The 18,232-nt window shown below is 37.5% G+C and overlaps 1 pseudogene; it reads right to left on the reverse strand.

The window, feature by feature from the left end:
* Positions 1–268: 268 nt before the first annotated feature.
* Positions 269–7,532, reverse strand: LOC149138424 (uncharacterized; annotated as a pseudogene).
* Between the last annotated feature and the right edge of the window lie 10,700 nt (positions 7,533–18,232).

The following is an 18,232-nucleotide window of genomic DNA, read 5'->3' on the forward strand; positions in this document are numbered from 1 at the left end:
TGACAACAATCTTCAACTCTAAGAATTGACCATCCTTTATGAGCTTAGGACCTCATTCTTCACCAGCACATTCATAAATCTGTTTAGGTACTAAAGCCAAAATTGACACCATCGCTTTTGAGGGAAAAAATAATTTCTCAACACAGTTGCCTCCTTCGGTTGCTGCTCAAACAGAAATTGTCACTGAAATAGAAAACAAATATCGTATCATGCCAGGTAGCAACTTTTCCCTAAAGGGGGAAAAGCACATTGTAGAGAAATAAAGTAACTAATCCTCTCCTTCCAATATTCTCTGAAACCTTTCAGTGACCTTACTTAGCTTCCTCTCCTTGCAACAGAGGTGATCAAGCAATTCCACGTACCTTTAGAAGGAGCAAAACCCCTATCTGCTAAGCCATAAAGAGTCTTAGTGGCATCTAGTATCTTGCCCACTTTAGTGAGACCAACAAGCAATGCATTAGAAGTCTTAAAATGGGGAATGAAACCCCTCTTCAACATCTGATCAAGAATAGCCAAAGCCTTCTTAAATTCCCCTTCCTTGCAAAGAAGATTGAGCAAAACCCTATAGCTCGCCCTATTCGGAACACACCCATAGCGCGATATCTCATCTAGGACCACAAAAACTTCCTCGAATTTGAACTCCCTACACAAACAACCGATTAATATATTGTAAGTAATAATATCAGACACACACCCTGCAGCCTTCATCTCCACAATCCTCCACAATCATTCTCTACGCCTCCTCAGTCCTGCCCTGTTTGCAAAAGAAATTGATCAGGGTTGTATAAGTCACTGCATCAGACCGACAACTGGTTGTGAGCATTTCACCCAAGAGCTCAGAGGCCTCATGTGCCCTCCCTTCCTCGTACAGGCCATTCATAATATAACTAAAGTTGACATTGTTGGGTTTACACTTGTTCTCCTTCATCACATCAAATATCTTCATCGCCTGTTGGGTCCCTATAATATTAGTGATTACCCCATTACTATTGTAGTTGCATCCCTTATTAATATTTTTGTGCCCCTATTATCCCCATATTGTTATTACTGTGCCCCATAGAGTCCCTCTATTGTTATTTTTGTGGCTTTATATTATTATTGTTAGGTCGACTGGGTTATATTGTGACTCCTTAGACTCCTATATATAGAAAGGAGGTTTTGTCATTTGAATCATCCAAGAATTGTTCATTTATGTAATGTAAAGGAGGTTGCCCCCTCGAAGAGGATGAATTCTAAGGCGTTGATCTTTCTTTTCTATCTTTTCTTGAGCTGGTTTCATAACATTTGTTATCAGAGCTTTGGATTCTAGGGTTTCGCTGCTCCAAATAGGTCATCATGGCATTTTCGCTATAAATTTTTTTTTGTGATGTTTCAGAAGCTAAAAAAAAAAACCATTTGAGAATACATCGCGTTGAACCTCGGGTCCAAATTTTAGAGCTTTTTGTGCTATATTTGCAGAGATATGATCTAAGGAAGTTGGTCTTTTTGCAGACTCCTGAATTACATTCCAAACCGATGACCTGGGGAAAATCATCATAACTTTCTCTCTGAGCATCGGATTGAAATTTCGTAAGAAGTTACAGAAAGAGGACAAAATTTAGTTTCTTGTAGATATTGTTCAGAGCCAAAGGTCAAAACAATGACTTGTGACACGTCGTACAAGTTTTCTCTACTGAACTAGTCTATAATCAAGTCACTGTGGGAGATTTCGCATAACCCTTCCTTGGAGAATCCAATTTTGGTCAGACTGGTGGCATTGGAAAGAGAACATGGAGGGATAATACAGGTCACAATTTCAAAACTAGATTATCAGAAACTACAGAGATACATCACAAGCAATATCGAGCTCCTACAAAGTGAAAAAAGGTGTGTAGATTTTTTTAAATTTTTGCTTCAGCTTGGTTTGAAAATTTATTTTGAAGGAATTCAAAGGGCATAGTAGACAATTATTATCGATAATTGATTCCCCGAGGAAAGAAAATGTAAACACCTAGTAAGCAACCTGAAAGCTCTAGCATGACTCATGAAGAAGAGGAAGAAATGCTACATGATATATCAAAATTACAAGAACAAGTGCAACAAATGTCACTCTCACAAAAGCTAACAGAAGCTAAGATAAATGGCGTGGAATCTAAGATAAAGGGCATGGAATCTAAGATGGACAATTTGAAGATAGATTTGAAGACAGATTTGAAGAGAGACATGGCAGATTTGAAGATAGACATGGCAGCTTCGAAGACAGATTTGACAAATTTTCTACAAGAAATACTTACTAATGGTGAAAAGGTAGTAAAGGAAACTCATGATGTGAACAAAAGAAATGTTAATCATGATTTCTTAGACTCTAATGTGGGATCGAAGACCCACCATATTCCAAAAATCGATATGAGGAAGTTTGATGGCAAGGATCCCGCAACATGGATATTACAGATGGAGCAATTTTTCGATCTCAATAATGTGCAAAACACAAAAAAGGTACGTATTGCAACTTTATATTTGGAACCAAATCAGTTTGTATGGTATCAATGGCTTTGCTCTCGTAAAAAAATTATCACTTGGGCAATTTTTATGGAAGAATTGACAGCACATTATGAGGATACAAAAAGCAACACTTTTTTTAGCCAATTGATAAGTCTCAAACAAAAGGGTTCAATAATGGAGCACATTGAGGAGTTCCAAAAATTGAACATAAGGGTAAAAAATATTCCAGAGGAGCATAGGATTTATGTGTTCATAGGGAGTTTAAAGGATAATATCCAACATGATGTTTGCCTTTGGGAACCTGATTCATTAGAGAAGGCATTCAGGTTAGCAAGAAAAATGGAAAGAAAAATTATGGCAACCAGGAAGCATACCACTCACAACTATAAAGATGGAAGTGTTGTTGCCCCTAGTCTTCCACAACATATAAGGTTGACACCACAAAAATTGGAAGAAAAAAGAGCAAAAGGGCTTTGTTACAGTTGTGATAGAAAATACACTAAAGGTCATAAGTGTGCTGAGAAGAAATTATTCTACATAGATTGCAAAAAGGAAGAATAAAAGGAGCAAGAAAGGTCAAAAGAAGAGGATATACTCCAGGAACAAAGCCTAGATAAATAAGAAATGAATCTGACCATATCTTGTAATGCATTGGCAGGAATTACCACTCCTCAAACCATCAAGATAGAAGGACAAATCAAGAAGAAAAAGGTAATAGTGTTGATTGATTCAGGAAGTACCCACAATTTTATTCATTGTAAGGTAGCAAAAGAATTGAATTGCTTCTTATATCCAGCACAAGAGTGTCAAGTGATGGTTGCAAATGGAGGAAAAATAAATTGCTCTGGACAGTGCCATAATATCAAGCTATCGATGGGAGAATATGTATCGACTAGCCCAATGCTTTCCAGTCCAATGGGAGGTGCTGATGTTGTACTAGGAGTCCAATGGTTACGATCCTTGGGTACAATAGCTTTTAATTTTCAAGAACTTTTCATGAACTTTTCTGTGGAAGGAAAGGAAGTTGAATTAAGGGGTATTGCAGGGAAACCGGGAAAGATAGTCAGCTCTATTGGTATGACAAAGCTTCTAAAAAAGGAACAAAGGGGTGTAATTGCACAATTATGTTCGCTAGATGTTTCCACATTGCAATCATCTATTTCTCCAGATCTCCAAAAAGTCTTGGACAATCATTCCAAGGTATTTGAAACTCCCAAAGGTATCCCACCTATTCGTGATCATGATCATGCTATTCATCTGATTCCAGGAAGTGTTCCTCCAAACATCAAGTCGTATAGATATCCCTATGCCCAAAAGAGTGAAATTGAACGTATGGTTGCAAAAATGCTAGAGGCTGGTATAATTCAACCGAGTCAAAGTTCTTTCTTTGCTCCAGTAGTATTAGTGCACAAGAAGGATGGATCATGGCGCATGTGTTTGGATTATAGGGAGCTCAACAAGCTCAATATTAAAGATAAGTTTCCCATTCCCGTCATTGATGAATTACTGGATGAATTGCATGGATCAATTTACTTCACCAAGTTGGATATTCATTTAGGATATCATCAAATCAGAATGAAGACTGAAGACATTCTTAAAACAACATTTAGAACTCATGAGGGTCATTATGAATTTTTGGTCATGCCTTTTGGCCTTACCAATGCACCTTCAACATTTCAAGGTTTGATGAATTCCATTTTCAAACCATTCCTTAGAAAAATTATGTTAGTATTTTTTGATGATATACTAATCTACAACAAGTCTTGGAAGGATCATGTTGAACATGTCGATAGGGTGCTACAACTATTGGAGGAGAAACAATTATATGCAAAAAGATCCAAATGTTTCTTTGGAGTACAAGAGGTGGAATATCTGGGTCATATTCTATCTCATGAAAGATTTAAGGTAGACCTTAGCAAAATTAAAGCTATTAAAGAATGGAAAATCCCCAACATCCATAAAGCATCTACAATGATTTCTCGGGTTGATAGGGTATTATCGCAAGTTTGTTAAGAATTATGGGAGAATAGCAGGACCTCTAACAACATTATTGAAGAAAGATGCATTTTCATGGACTCCAGAAGAAACAAAGGCCTTCGAACATCTTAAAGAGGCAATGTGCCAAGCACCGGTCTTAGCTACACCAGACTTCACAAAAACCTTTATTGTGGAATGTGATGCTTCAGGAAATGGAATTGGTGTTGTTTTAATGCAAGATGAAAGACCCATTGCTTTTGAAAGTCATCCAATCAAGGGAAAGCTTTTACACAAAGCTATTTATGAGAAGGAAATGTTGGCAATATTCCATGCACTTAAGAAATGGTGACCCTACCTAATGGGAAGACACTTCAAGGTAAAAACAGATCATGATAGCCTTAAATACTTTTTAGAACAAAGATTATCCTCTGAAGAGCAACAAAAGTGGGTCACAAAGATGTTGGGTTATGACTTTGAAATCATCTACAAAAAAGAGAAGAAAAATGTGGTGGCAGATGCACTCTCAAGAAAGGATGAGGATGTGGAAGCATTGTCGTGCGCCATTTCTATTATCCAACCAGATTGGATAAACGAAGCAAGGAAGGAATGAAAGAATGATGAAAAAGTGTGGGCACTTATTCGAAAGTTACAACAAGATTCCAGTACGTCTGATACATTTAACTGGCAAAAGGATTCTTTATGGTACAAAGATCGCTTATACCTCTGCAAGAATTCCCAACTAAAACAAAAGATTCTTATGGAATTGCACACTTCTCCCTTAGGAGGGCACTCAGGATTTTTAAAAACCTACCACAAGGTTAAGAAGGGATTTTTTTGGGATGGCCTTAAATCGGATATTCAAAAATTTGTGGTGGAATGATTGGTTTGCTAACAAAATAAAGTTGAAACAATTAAGACACCGAGTCTATTACAACCTTTATCCATTCCAAGCCAACGTTGGGAGGAGGTTTCAATGGATTTTATCACAGGTTTACCCAAGTCTGGGGGAAAGAGTGTCATCATGGTGGTAGTTGACAGACTTACCAAGTATGCACACTTTTGTGCATTATGACATCCATTTAAAGCCAGTACAGTTTCTACTGCATTTATGGAAACAATTCAAAAGCTACATGGAAACCCAAAGATTATTGTAAGTGACAGAGATCCCATTTTCACTGGAAATTTTTGGACAAATTATTTTCTTGTCTTGGTACTCCGTTAGCTCATAGCTCATCTTATCATCCTCAATCGGATGGGCAAACTGAGATAGTAAACAAATGTTTGGAAGGATATCTTCATTGCTTTGTATCTGATAAACAGACACAACAGGTCAAATGGTTGCCTCTGGATGAATGGTGGTATAACACTTCCTTCCATACAACAACAAAAATGACCCCATTTATGGAACTTTATGGATATAAGCCACCATCCATCACATCATATTTAAGAGAAAATTCTAAGGTTCAAGAAGTGGAACATCACATCGAACATCAACAACAAGTCCTCCAACTCTTAAAGGATAACCTCGTGTTGGCACAAAATAGAATGAAACAACAGGGAGATCAACATCGCAGCGAAAGAAGTTTTGATGTAGGTGATTGGGTATTCCTACGAATACAACCATATAAGAAAATGTCCCTCAAGCAAGCTAAGAAGGATAATAAATTATCACCAAAGTATTATGGTCCATACAAGGTGTTGCAAAAGATTGGTACTATGGCATACAAATTGGAGCTTCCTGCAACTTCTCGACTGCACCCAGTTTTCCATGTTTCATGTTTAAAGAAGGTTATAGGCAACAAGCTCCCAATTCAAACAATATTGCCAGAACTTGATGAGGAAGGAAAAATTATATTGGAACCGGAAGCAGTCACAGAAACAAGAACTCGACAGCTACGAAATCGATCAATTTCGGAGTATCTTATCAAGTGGAAGAACTTATCCGCTGAAGATTCCACATGGGAGGATGAGAATTTTATACAGAATCATCCAGAACTACTCAAGCGTTGAGGACAACAATTTTTTGGAGGAGAGGGGCATGTTGGGTCCCTATAATACTAGTGATTACCCCATTACTATTGTAGTTGCATCCCTTATTAATATTTTTGTGCCCCTATTATCCCCATATTGTTATTATTGTGCCCCATATTATCCCTCTATTGTTATTTTTGTGGCTTTATATTATTATTGTTAGGTCGGCTGGGTTATATTGTGACTCCTTAGACTCCTATATATAGAAAGGAGCTTTTGTCATTTGAATCATCCAAGAATTGTTCATTTATGTAATGTAAATGAGGTTGCCCCCTTGAAGAGGTTGAATTATAAGGCATTGATCTATATTCTCTAGCTTTTCTTGAGCTGGTTTCATAACATCGCCCCATTCACATTCCCAGCATCACAAAATCCACTTTAAAACATTATATTCCAGTGCATCAGGAAAAAGACCCTTGGTCCGCATTCTTTCAAAAACCCCAATGGCCTCCTTCGGTTTTCCCACATGACATAGCCCATCCATCAATGTTGAATAGATAATAGCATTTGGGAGCACACTGAACCCTATCCATTGCCTCCAAAATCTCAAAGCCCTTTTCGAAATTTCCAGCCTCGCAATGAAACTTAATTAAAATATTAGAAATGTAGGCATTGGGAACTAACCTCAAATTCCTCAAATATGCAACCACTTCCTCCGCTAAACCCAGGCGCCTGGCTTCCACAAAGAGATTAAGCAGAGTACTCAAGGCCCACAACAATGTTTTACAAATTAAAAGCCTCATCCTGTAAAAGATTTCCTTTGATTTCTCGGGCATGCAGGCTCTGTAGTAGAGCTTCATGAGATTTGTGATGAGACTCTCATGGCATCTGCAGCCCAGTATAGACATTTGTTTCAAAATCCCTTTGACGGCTTGGAATTTCTTGGCTCGGCTAAGCTTGTTGATGAGGACATTGTAGGTCATAAATTTGTGATAACACCCTTGCCGTTTTGTGTCATTGTTGAAGATGTCCAACGATTTCTGAAGATCCGATTCTTTAGTTATTCGATAGACTATGTCGCTATGTGAAAGATATTTGATCATTTTGGGCCCTTTAGGGGTCGTTTGCACGCCCTTTTTTGGTCTGCTAGGGTCCGAAAGTTTGAATTTAAAGAGGGTTTTGTGCCTGGCTACTTGTTGAGCAGGTTAGGCAAGTCCATGCTAAGGTTTTTGAATATGGACTAGAGTCTGATGTTGTTGTGGGAAATGTGCTTGTCACAGTATATGCTAAATGTGAGCATGTCAAGGATACATAAATGGTATTTAATAAGATGAATGCGCTAGATTCTGTTAAGTTTGTGGGCCATAACCCACATTAGAATCAAAAGATTTTATGGAAATTAGAGAAGATCTCACTCACGCCTTTCTACAAATAGCTGATGTGTAGCCAAAGACAAAATTCAAAATTTAAGTGAGAATAACCCAGAGGCCTAGAGCTTATGTCTTGTACTGATTTATTGTGATTCACAGACATTAAATAGCATTTCCCATCTTCAAATGAAAACCAACACCCAATATATCACGAGTAGAAGCGAAAGTTAAGCAAAATAAAATAAAAAATTCATGCGCACATTTTGTCAAATAGTTCATGAGCAACTTTGGATAAAGGTCAATTTTATTTTTTTTAGATTAGATATCAAAGAATTTGTGCATATATGGTGTGCTGATGACTTCTAGATACCAAAATGACACTTTCCTTACTAACAACTTTATGTGACCAGGCACATGGAAAAAGTATGGTCTTATTAGTGCCAACCAGCACCCCAATTTATGTTACCATGTAAATGGTTGTGCATTGGGCACAATGGGGTAGCAAACTCAAGATGTGTTTACCAATTCAGGCTCAATTCTTCTACCCCTAAAAACAAGATAGAAGAATGGAAATGGTTGAGAAGAAAGGATACCAGTGCCTTATTTAACATGAGGATGAACCGATCTAGATTTTGCTAAGGGAAATCACTCTAGGGGCCAAAGAAATAGTGCATTTGTTGAGATATCCAAACAGAGTACAATTCTTCCCTTCATTATTGAGCACACCCAAAATCTTCTTCACATTCCCTTGCCAGAGTGGGCAGGAAAATAAGTTATAAAACTATTAAGAAACCTTTCAAACCTGATTTTTCACGGTAACTCAGAGAAAATGCAGCTGCGGAATTGCTTCTCGTGAGAGTCCTCTTTTTTTATATACATAATATAACAATTTTACCAAAATAAGAGAACTCCATAACCTGTACTTACGAAGTTTCATATTCGATAGTGAACACATAGCAGAAATCAAAGGGTGCACTTCAAAAGAAACCAACCACCAGCACTTTCAGAGAAATGAACCATGGCATGCAATCCTTCAACCCCCTTTAAAATAGTAGGGCAAGACTAATAAAAAGGCACAATTTCATCCCCAAACCATCCATTTCTAACAACTACATTCATGGAAAATGAGCCCAATTCCTTTCTAGAAGTTGAGCCCACTAGAATATGTGCACTCTCAAAACTAGCATTCACAACCAAGCCAAGACAAAGTAACAGGTTTCAAGGTCCAGAGTTTGAATCAAATCTCTGATACCATTTGTAAGTGCCTTATCCTAGGGTCTGCTAGTAGCTCTATTTCTGAAGAATTTAAATGCAATAAGAGGCAATAGTTTACTGACTTACAAGACTTTTAAACAAATAAAATTTACCATTTACATTCTAATCCTTATAACTTATGGTGAATATTTCATTCTAATAAAATTTACATGAGTAATCTATGGAAGAATACCTGTACCAGTCGCTGGTTGAGATGCCTGTCCTGTTGCTCCTGCTGAATGATCCTCTTGACAGACCCAACTGGATTTACCTCCCAACCAACTAGGAAATAATCCCTAGCCCAAGAAACCTCCACAAGTTCCCTAGCCCTCCGAGCCCAAGTCCAACCAAATATAGTGTGTGTGTCCAAGATGAATGATCTAGACCAAGATGAACAATATTTCCCTCCTCTCAACAACCCAACAAACCTCCACAGGTTCCTAAGGTCTCCAAAATCACAACAATCCTAAAATCACAACCAACCCCACCATCATAAGCAAGACCCCACCTCCCATTTTCTCCCTTCTCCCTTCCCTTTTTATACCCTTCCTCTCTTCTCCATCTCAACCACCTCTCATTATTGTCATTAACTTCTCATCCATCCTTACAGTTGACTTCTCTTCTCCCAAGTAAAGCTGGGAGTACATTTGGAATTGTGACATGAATATAAAATTGGGAAATTAATGGGAGAGGACCATGTCTCCTCCCAAGTAAATCTGAAAGTACATTTGGGAAAGTGAGATGAATATATATATTGATAATTAAATGGAGAGGACCATGTCTTCTCCCTAGTAAATGTGGGGGTACATTGGGGAATGTGAGATTAATATATATATATATATATTGATAATGAGTTGGAGAGGACCATGTCTTCTCCCAAGTAAATGTGAGGGTACATTGGGAAATGTGACATGTAATTAAATGGAGAGGACCATGTCTTCTCCCTAGTAAATGTGAGGGTACATTGGGGAATGTGAGATGAATACATATATTATTTGAAATAATGGAAGGAAACCATATCCTACCTAAGATTCAATTTGAGAAGGTAAGTTGGGAATTTGAATAATAGAAATCATGAATTTTATATTGGACCAATATTTCTCAATATTTTCAGATAATGTAAACATTAATAAAATTTGTAGGATAAGATTTAAGTGGGGCATTACAATTATGTTTTCAAATCTCTCCAATAATAGACAACTTTTATCCATTACACCATACTCCTCTAATGATGAATTACACTATTAGTCATGTATGTGCTTTATTCTTTTCAACTCTTCTTAGCTAACTTTCATTCATACCTAGCACCACTATTACTACCACCATTTTCCCACACATAATTGGCCTTTTAGGTAGTTCCATCTCTATGTGATAAAGGCTTGTTTCAACTTGAAAAATCTTATAGGAGTGTCAGTTTTCACCCTCAAAGCATAATTATCAAGTTCTTATGTACCCTTTCCAACTAATTCCACCAAGCCTCAAATGTGTTAGGATTCCATACCTTATAACCATATAAGAAAACATTTGGAATGAGTGCCTAAAACAGGGAACAAAAATTTTTCCCAATCCCATACTTTGGATGTTCTATATCTATTTTCTAATTAAAAGTACACTTTTCAACTGTTTGACACCTCTTTCCTGTGCGCATGTTTGGCTTAACCTCTCATTAAATTATAGCCCTATATATTTTTAGTTTTGGGTGACTTCTAGTTGTTCCCCTTTGAAGCTTACCTATATTTTCTTTGGTTTTCTTTTGAGCAAGAAAAGGACCATGTTGGTCTTCCATCGAATCACATTCATCTTTGCCTCTTTGTAGGGTATCTAACAATATGGCATCATCCACGTAAAGAAGTATTTTTATGAGGATTGTTATTATATTCACTCCTACCCCTCCTTTCAGATTTGTCCATTCCACTAGTTTGTCAATGTAGAATCCAAACAAAGTTGGGAGGATGCGTCCCTGTTTCACAACTATGTCACTATAAAATCATTTGGATAACCCTTCATTGACTCATATTTTTCCTTTGTTTCATCATGCATATTTTGGATAACTTCCCTCCACTCATCTTGAACCCCAAAATCCAATGGAATTTCCCATAGCTTCGTCCTCAAATGATATGGTGAACTATTGAGGAAGAAAGCAACAAAACCCAGGGAAATTATCTAATTGGAGTGACACCAAAGACTCGATACAAGGTGCAACATATCTATCTGAAATTTGTTGCATGCCTCAATGAAGAGAAACTCACTTCATATCCCCAAAAACATTTGGTTAGAGAAAGGAGGTGAAGGCATATCATGAAGAACGAGATTTTAGTTGAAGCATTATTTCCAGATAGGTAGACACATTGAAAATGAACCATGTATGTACATACATTCTACTCAATCCCATTTATCAATTGAAAAATATATCATCAGAAGAGTGGTTTCTTGTATTAATATGTTTTTTTTAGAAAGGTGTTATATATATATATATAGTACTTGGAAGAAATTTTCTTTGGGTCATACACAAGTAGAGCCATGGACTCATCCTTGTAAGCAATGAAAAAGGTTAATGAAATATCAATGGCAAAAAAAGCACTAACGATGTTACCCACAATGAACACAACACGATGAATGGGTTCATGCAAGAATCTTGCTTCAAATGGTGAAATTCATGCTAAGTAAATTATGAGGGATCAAAAAATTTTGCCAGCACCTACACGCCATAGACATAACCAGTCCACATTTTGTGCCTTCTACGAATTCTCAATTTGTTCGGGTGTAAGAAGTTTTCTTAGATAGATCTTTGAATTCATTTATATGTATAAAAACATTTTACAAACCTCATCTTTATGTTGTTCATAACATTTCCCAAAGGTGGTTAACCAATAAAGGTGATAAGTAAACTAAGATATGGTGACTAGTGACTAATGAATAGGATATGTAGATGGAATATATATATTCCATAGTTGCAAAATGTATATATTAAATTGGTTTTTAGGCTTTTAAACTTGATCTTGGTAAAAGATAGAAATTGTTGGTGGTAGGGAATTAATGTTTGTACCAATAAAGAGAAATTATCAATCATCTATGTCACGTCCACGCCCAAGGGTAAGCTCCAAAACAACCCACATAACATATTGTATCTGAACACCTACTATATCCGAGCAACCAACACGCTCCTAAACCCATGCCCTCGACCCTGCCTAGACCAGAGAGATCCTTATGTTGTGCCTTACCCTTCTAAGTAGCACATTTCTTGGTGTTTCATGAAGAAATATCGGTTGTATGGTTTTTATTTCCTTTTTTATCATGGAAAGTCCTCACAATATAAAAAACTACGAATCACCTCTCATTACCTAACATATAGGGCCACTAATATCTTTAATGTTCATCAACTTTCCCCATGGGCCTTCATTGTGACATAATATCTAGAAGATTTTTTCTACCAAATCCTAATTGAAAACAAATTACTTGTTTCAACCCCCAACTTCCCCCAACCATTTTGAAACTGAAGATCTTTAGAAGAATTTAACACCTATTTTCTAGGCATGTATACTCTAAGCTCAGTTGATTAGTAGTTGACATTATTTCAATTACTAATTAGCCTTTCGAGTCATTAAATCTGGTATTTCTCTTTCCCTCTCTATTTGGACCACCAGAACAACTCCTAATTGACTACTAGAGGCCATGTCTGTTGTGTAAATACTTTAACTGCTCATTGTCTACAAATTTCTCTGTCACATGAAGAAGAACTATAGAAAATCGTTCGGTGACGATAAAACCAACCATGGAGGGCTTCAAAATAAATCTCATGCAATCACCATGAGGTATTTTTCCTGTTATGGGTCATTGTTGCTGAAAATAGCAACAATAAATGTTAAAAATAACATCTAGAAATTCCCCCCCGATCGGGGTGGTTAATGCGGTGAGATGGGAAGGCAACAAAAGGACAAGGGGCAGCAATTATGAGCCACCTTGCATAAAGAGATCGCGGCAGGTGGATTGTACGTTAGGTAGACTGGGCATCATTTTAAATTGCAGCAAGAAGGATAATCTTAAGTTCAGAGGTGGCGGAGGTGACGGCGGAACGGTGATGTGACAAGGACCAGGTCGCACAAGGGAAAGACGAAGAGGAGTGGGCTGTTATGGCGAGTGCAGGCGGCAGAGAAAGACGGTGAAGCAGCACAAAAGAGGTCGGTAGGTGAGAGGGAATGGATACGGGTGGAGGCATAAGGGCAAGCAAGAAAGGAGCGTCCTCGAGGTGAGCGGAGGCAGGAAGGAAAAGGTGATAACTAGAGCAGGAGGAATCGCACAGGGTTGACCTCCTGGGTTAAGGAAAATCCAGTGTAAGAGAATAGAGGACGGAATGAAGAGGACTGTAATGTCTGAGAGTAGGGGAGGAAGACCTTCGCGATTTGAAGGCATTAAGCCGGATCACTGGGAGGGAGAGGAACAGACCCGGGCAAACATGGAGGAGATATACGACCTGGAACGGGACAGTCAACCGCAGATAAGGAAAAGCGAAAGAGGTAAAGGGAAAATTATGGAAGAAACACGATCAGCAAAGGTGGAAATAAGAGACAAGAAACTCAGAGGCCGAGAAGAGGATGTAGACACGAGATCACCCGCCAGCGAAATAGGACAGGGAAGCAGAGCAAGGAAATACAATGTAGGCGGAGCAGGACGAGGAAGGGGCTGCAGAGGGAGAAGAGGACGTTGGCAAACCGGTCACCAAGAACAGGGACGCACCAAAATAGCAGGAACCAAACGTGGAAGGAAAACAATGAAGCGCTAGGTGCAGTATGCAGAGAGGGCATACAGTAAAGACATGCATGCAGATATTAGGAGGATAATTCAGCATTTGGAGGAGGAGGCGACCCAGGAGCAGTCAGAATCCGAGATGGAGGACTGGGAATATCTGTTGCCAGACCCTGGAAACACCAGAGGACATATGTCCCTGTACAAACAGGCCTTACATGTGTATTGGGTCATGAAGCGGTTGTTAGCAAAGGCCATGGAACAAGTGGCCATGGAGATGGCTGAACTGGCCCAAGGCATTCCAAATCTAAAGAAAGAGATAAACAACCTTCAGATAACCCTTATGATGCAGGATGGCAAGCTTGACGAGATACAGCAGCAGCTAAAGAAGCTCACTCAGGAAGCAAAAGAGGAGGAGCACCAGCCGAGCGCAATGGAAGAATGATTTTTCAAGATATGTCTATTATCTCCTTAGTTAGGAAGCTGAACAGCATGCTACCCTCTGTTATCTTTTATAATGCAGTTAGCAAACAGTGTTAGTTTCTTTGAATGGTTAGTATATATAACATGGACAAACAGACTCAGTAAATTTTGTTTTTAGATAACTATTAAGAACCTCAAATGGCCAAAAGACCCGGTTTCCCTTCGGGGCGAGTTGAGGCCATCGTATGTATGTACTGGTTTTAACTTGTTCTAATATAAATGGTTCCATCTTAGCTTAAAAAAAAAACATCTAGAAATTCCAATTTAATTTGTCCTTGAATTAAATTGTAATTATATTCTCATAACAACTTGTAATAGTTAATTAAGTTAAATTGACTTAATTGACTTAGGAAATTTGAGTTGGAAATCTATCTATAGTCATGTAGAGTGATCCCTAAATTTTAAGGGCCCAGGTTGAGTTCTTTTGATTTGTAATTAGATAACTCAACCTAACTGAGTTATAGTCAGTTAAACTAGTTCTAATTGTTGGCGGAACTAGTAGAGGTCTAGTAGTGGAGTAGTGCGCTAGTGCATCACCAGTACCACACGAGTTAACTAAAGATTCTAGCATCCAGAAATTCCAATTTAATTTATCCTTGAATTAAATTGTGAAATAAATTGCAATTCTATTCTCATAGTAACTTGTAGCAGTTAACTAAGTTAAGTTGACTTATTTGGCTCAGTAAATTTGAGTTGGAAGTCTATCTAGAGTCATGTAGAGTGATTCCTAAATTTTAGGGGTCCAATTTGAGTTCTTTTGAGTTGTAATTAATTAACTCAGTCTATCTAAGTTAAAATCAGTTAAACTAGTTCAAACAATCGGAGGAACTAATAGGAGGTCTAGTAGTTGGGACAAGCACCAGTGCAGCTACACTGCTCCACCAGTTAACTGAAGATTCACTCATAAATAACTCCTGCATGTTAGTTCAGAGGAAGATACAGTTGAAATTAGAGTTCAAGGACAATGTATTATCAGTTGTATAATTTTCCAAGTTGTATAGACGATGCATGTAATTAGTTGAGGACCTATGTTTTGATTGTGCACTTATGGAGAGAGAATTTCCACATTAAATAGAAGCTAATTCTGTTAGGAACTGCACAAGGAATCAGGGGCTTGGCAGGCAGTAGAATTGCCTAATTGTTGGCTTGAGCTGGCTTATAAGGTAGAGAGTTAGATAGTACTAGTGCAAGAATTGTTTAGGATGAAAAAGCATTGTATTTTCTTCTTAGATCTTCTAGTTAATTCAATATAGATAGTTGGGGTTTTTAGTAGTTGCTTTCCCCAGATAAATATTATGTTGTTTGTAATTGATATTCTTCCTCTTTCTACTTGTTGTTTTCATCGATCAATTTTCGTTTCCAGTAAGGAGTAGATTGGATTTTTGTCTTGTGTTTTAGCATATCACAGAAGTTGTTGAATCTACAAGGTATCAAAGCTGAATTCACAATAGAAGAGAAGAATTCAAATTTTTTCTTGCAGAATGATTGAGATCTAGTTCAGGGAATATCTAGAATACCCTATGTGAAGACTTCTTAATGGAGCTAGAATTATTCTAGAGGGAAGATCAGTGAGCCAATGTTTAGTGACACAAAAGGAGTTGTGATCATTGATATTGGTAGATTAAGGAGCAGGAATTTTTTGGGCGACAAGTTTGCAGAGAATATTTGAAATTTTTTGTTGAAATTTTTCAAAAACAAATATCAGATTTGGATTCCTTGTGAAAGCATACCCAAATTAAAATAAATAAATAAATAAATCATCCAAATCGGAGTTTGAATGAGGGAGATAATGCCGATTTAAAATCACCTCTTTTTAAGAATATTTTTTGACGACAGGAAAGATGAAACAGATTGTTGTGCGAGGCAAGAACCTGTATGCACTTGAGGTACAAGATGCATGAAAATCCTTGAGGAGAAAGGAAAATGTTAGAGACTTGGTGGTTGAGAGGGAGAGTGAATTACCTCTCAACATGCAGCCCCGGAAGAAGCCTCAAAAGCAGCGTCAGAAAGTTGTGGAGTAGCCACAATTAGAGAAGTAAAGAGGAGACTGAGTGGAGACATCCACTCAAGCAGAGACCTCTAGTTGGGGGAAATTTTGAGCCAAGTGGGAAGAGGGAGCACATGCATCCATACCTCTAAGTGATAAGTGGGGCAATGTGAAGTAATAGTGCCAAGAGTGTAGAAAAGTGGGCAGGGTCCATCGAGAGGTTTTGTCTCATGGATCATTACGTTGCTATGGAAACCCACAATACACAATAGTAGGATGGATCAGTGGTAGTTGATGCAGTCAGATATCAAAGTGACAAAGGTAGAGGGTAGCAACAATCATATACTGTAGAGCATAGAGCAGAGTTGATAGCAGTGCAGATGGCACAGAGGCAGAGTCAACATAAGCACAAAGTTTTTAGTCGACAGAAGCAGAGCTAGTAGCAGTCAAAGACTTCGGTGACTTATGCATCATACCGATTAAATTTGGATGGTTTTTTCAATTTCAGAAGTTGTAGTAGCAGCAACACTAGAGGGAAGTGTTGCATGAAAAACATTCTAAAGGTACTGGTTCGAGATATAGCTGAATTTTTTTCTTGTTGAGAGGCAGTGTTGAAATTTTCAACAAGAAATGTTAAAAATAACATCTAGAAATTCCAACTTAATTTGTGCTTGAATTAAATTGTGAATTAAATTGTAAATCTATTCTCATAGAAATTTGTAGCAGTTAAGTAAGTTAAGTTGACTTAGTTAGCTCAGTAAATTTGAGTTGGAAGTCTGTCTAGAGTCATGTAGAGTGATTCCTAAATTTTAGGGGTCTAGGTTGAGTGATTTTGAGTTGTAATTAATTAACTTATTCTAACTGAGTTAAAGTCAGTTAAACTAGTTCAAACAGTTGGAGGAACTAGTAGGAGGTCTTGTAGTGGGGACAAGCACCACTACAGCTACACTGCTCCATTAGTTAACTAAAGATTCACTCATAAATAACTCATACATGTCAGTTCAGAGGAAGACCCAGTTGAGACTAGAGTTCAGGGACAGTGTACTATCAGTTGTATAATTTTCTGAGTTGTACAGATGGTGCATGAAATCAATTGAGGACCTATGTTTGGATTGCGTAGTTATGGAGAGGGAATTTTCACATTAAATAGAGGATAATTCTGTTAAGAATTAGGCAAGGAAGTAGGGGCTTAGAGGCAACAGAATTGGCTAAGTTTTGGCCTGAGCTGGCTTATGAGGCAGAGAGTTAGATTGTTCTAGTGCATGAAGTGTTCAAGACGAACAAACATTGTATTTTCTTCTCAGATATTTTAGTTAATGCAGTATAGCTAGTCGAGGTTTTTAATAGTTTCTTTCCCCAGAGAAATATTGTGTTATGTGTGATTGATATTCTCCCTACTTCTTTTTATTGTTTTCATCGATCAATTTTGGTTTCTGCTCAAGAGTAGAGTAGATTATTTTCTTTTGTTTTATCACATCACATAAGTTGTTGAATATACAAGTAAAAATCTACAATTGTTAGGTGTATTGTAGATTTCAGAATATTATACAAATTTGATAGGTCATTCTGGAATATTTTCAAAAAATGCAGCAAGAATACTACATATAGTAGATTTGCAACCTATACCTAAAGAACATAAGAAATGAAATATCCCTAATATATTCTACCTTTCATGTTTGCGATCAGTGTTTGTGGGTGAATCATGAAGATTTGAAGAACTCAACAACCCATCCCATCCCATGCCCAGATCTTGGATTTTCCTTGCAAAAAAAAAAATTAAAGCATTTATCTAACCTACTTTAAAACATGTGCAAGTTTAATTGTGGGATCCATTAGATTCTCATGTATTGGAGGAATTACATTATTACATTATTTTTGACTCATTGATTTTTATTTTTCTAATCAAGGTAACATGTTTTTTTAAAGGGTGATATCTCAATGGAAGAGCACCTACCTTGAGGTTGAT

The sequence above is a fragment of the Pinus tabuliformis genome, chromosome X, assembly GCF_031772625.1.
Source record: "Pinus tabuliformis cultivar Carrire ecotype Pingquan chromosome X, CPIR1, whole genome shotgun sequence".
In the NCBI taxonomy this organism is placed as follows: domain Eukaryota; kingdom Viridiplantae; phylum Streptophyta; class Pinopsida; order Pinales; family Pinaceae; genus Pinus; species Pinus tabuliformis.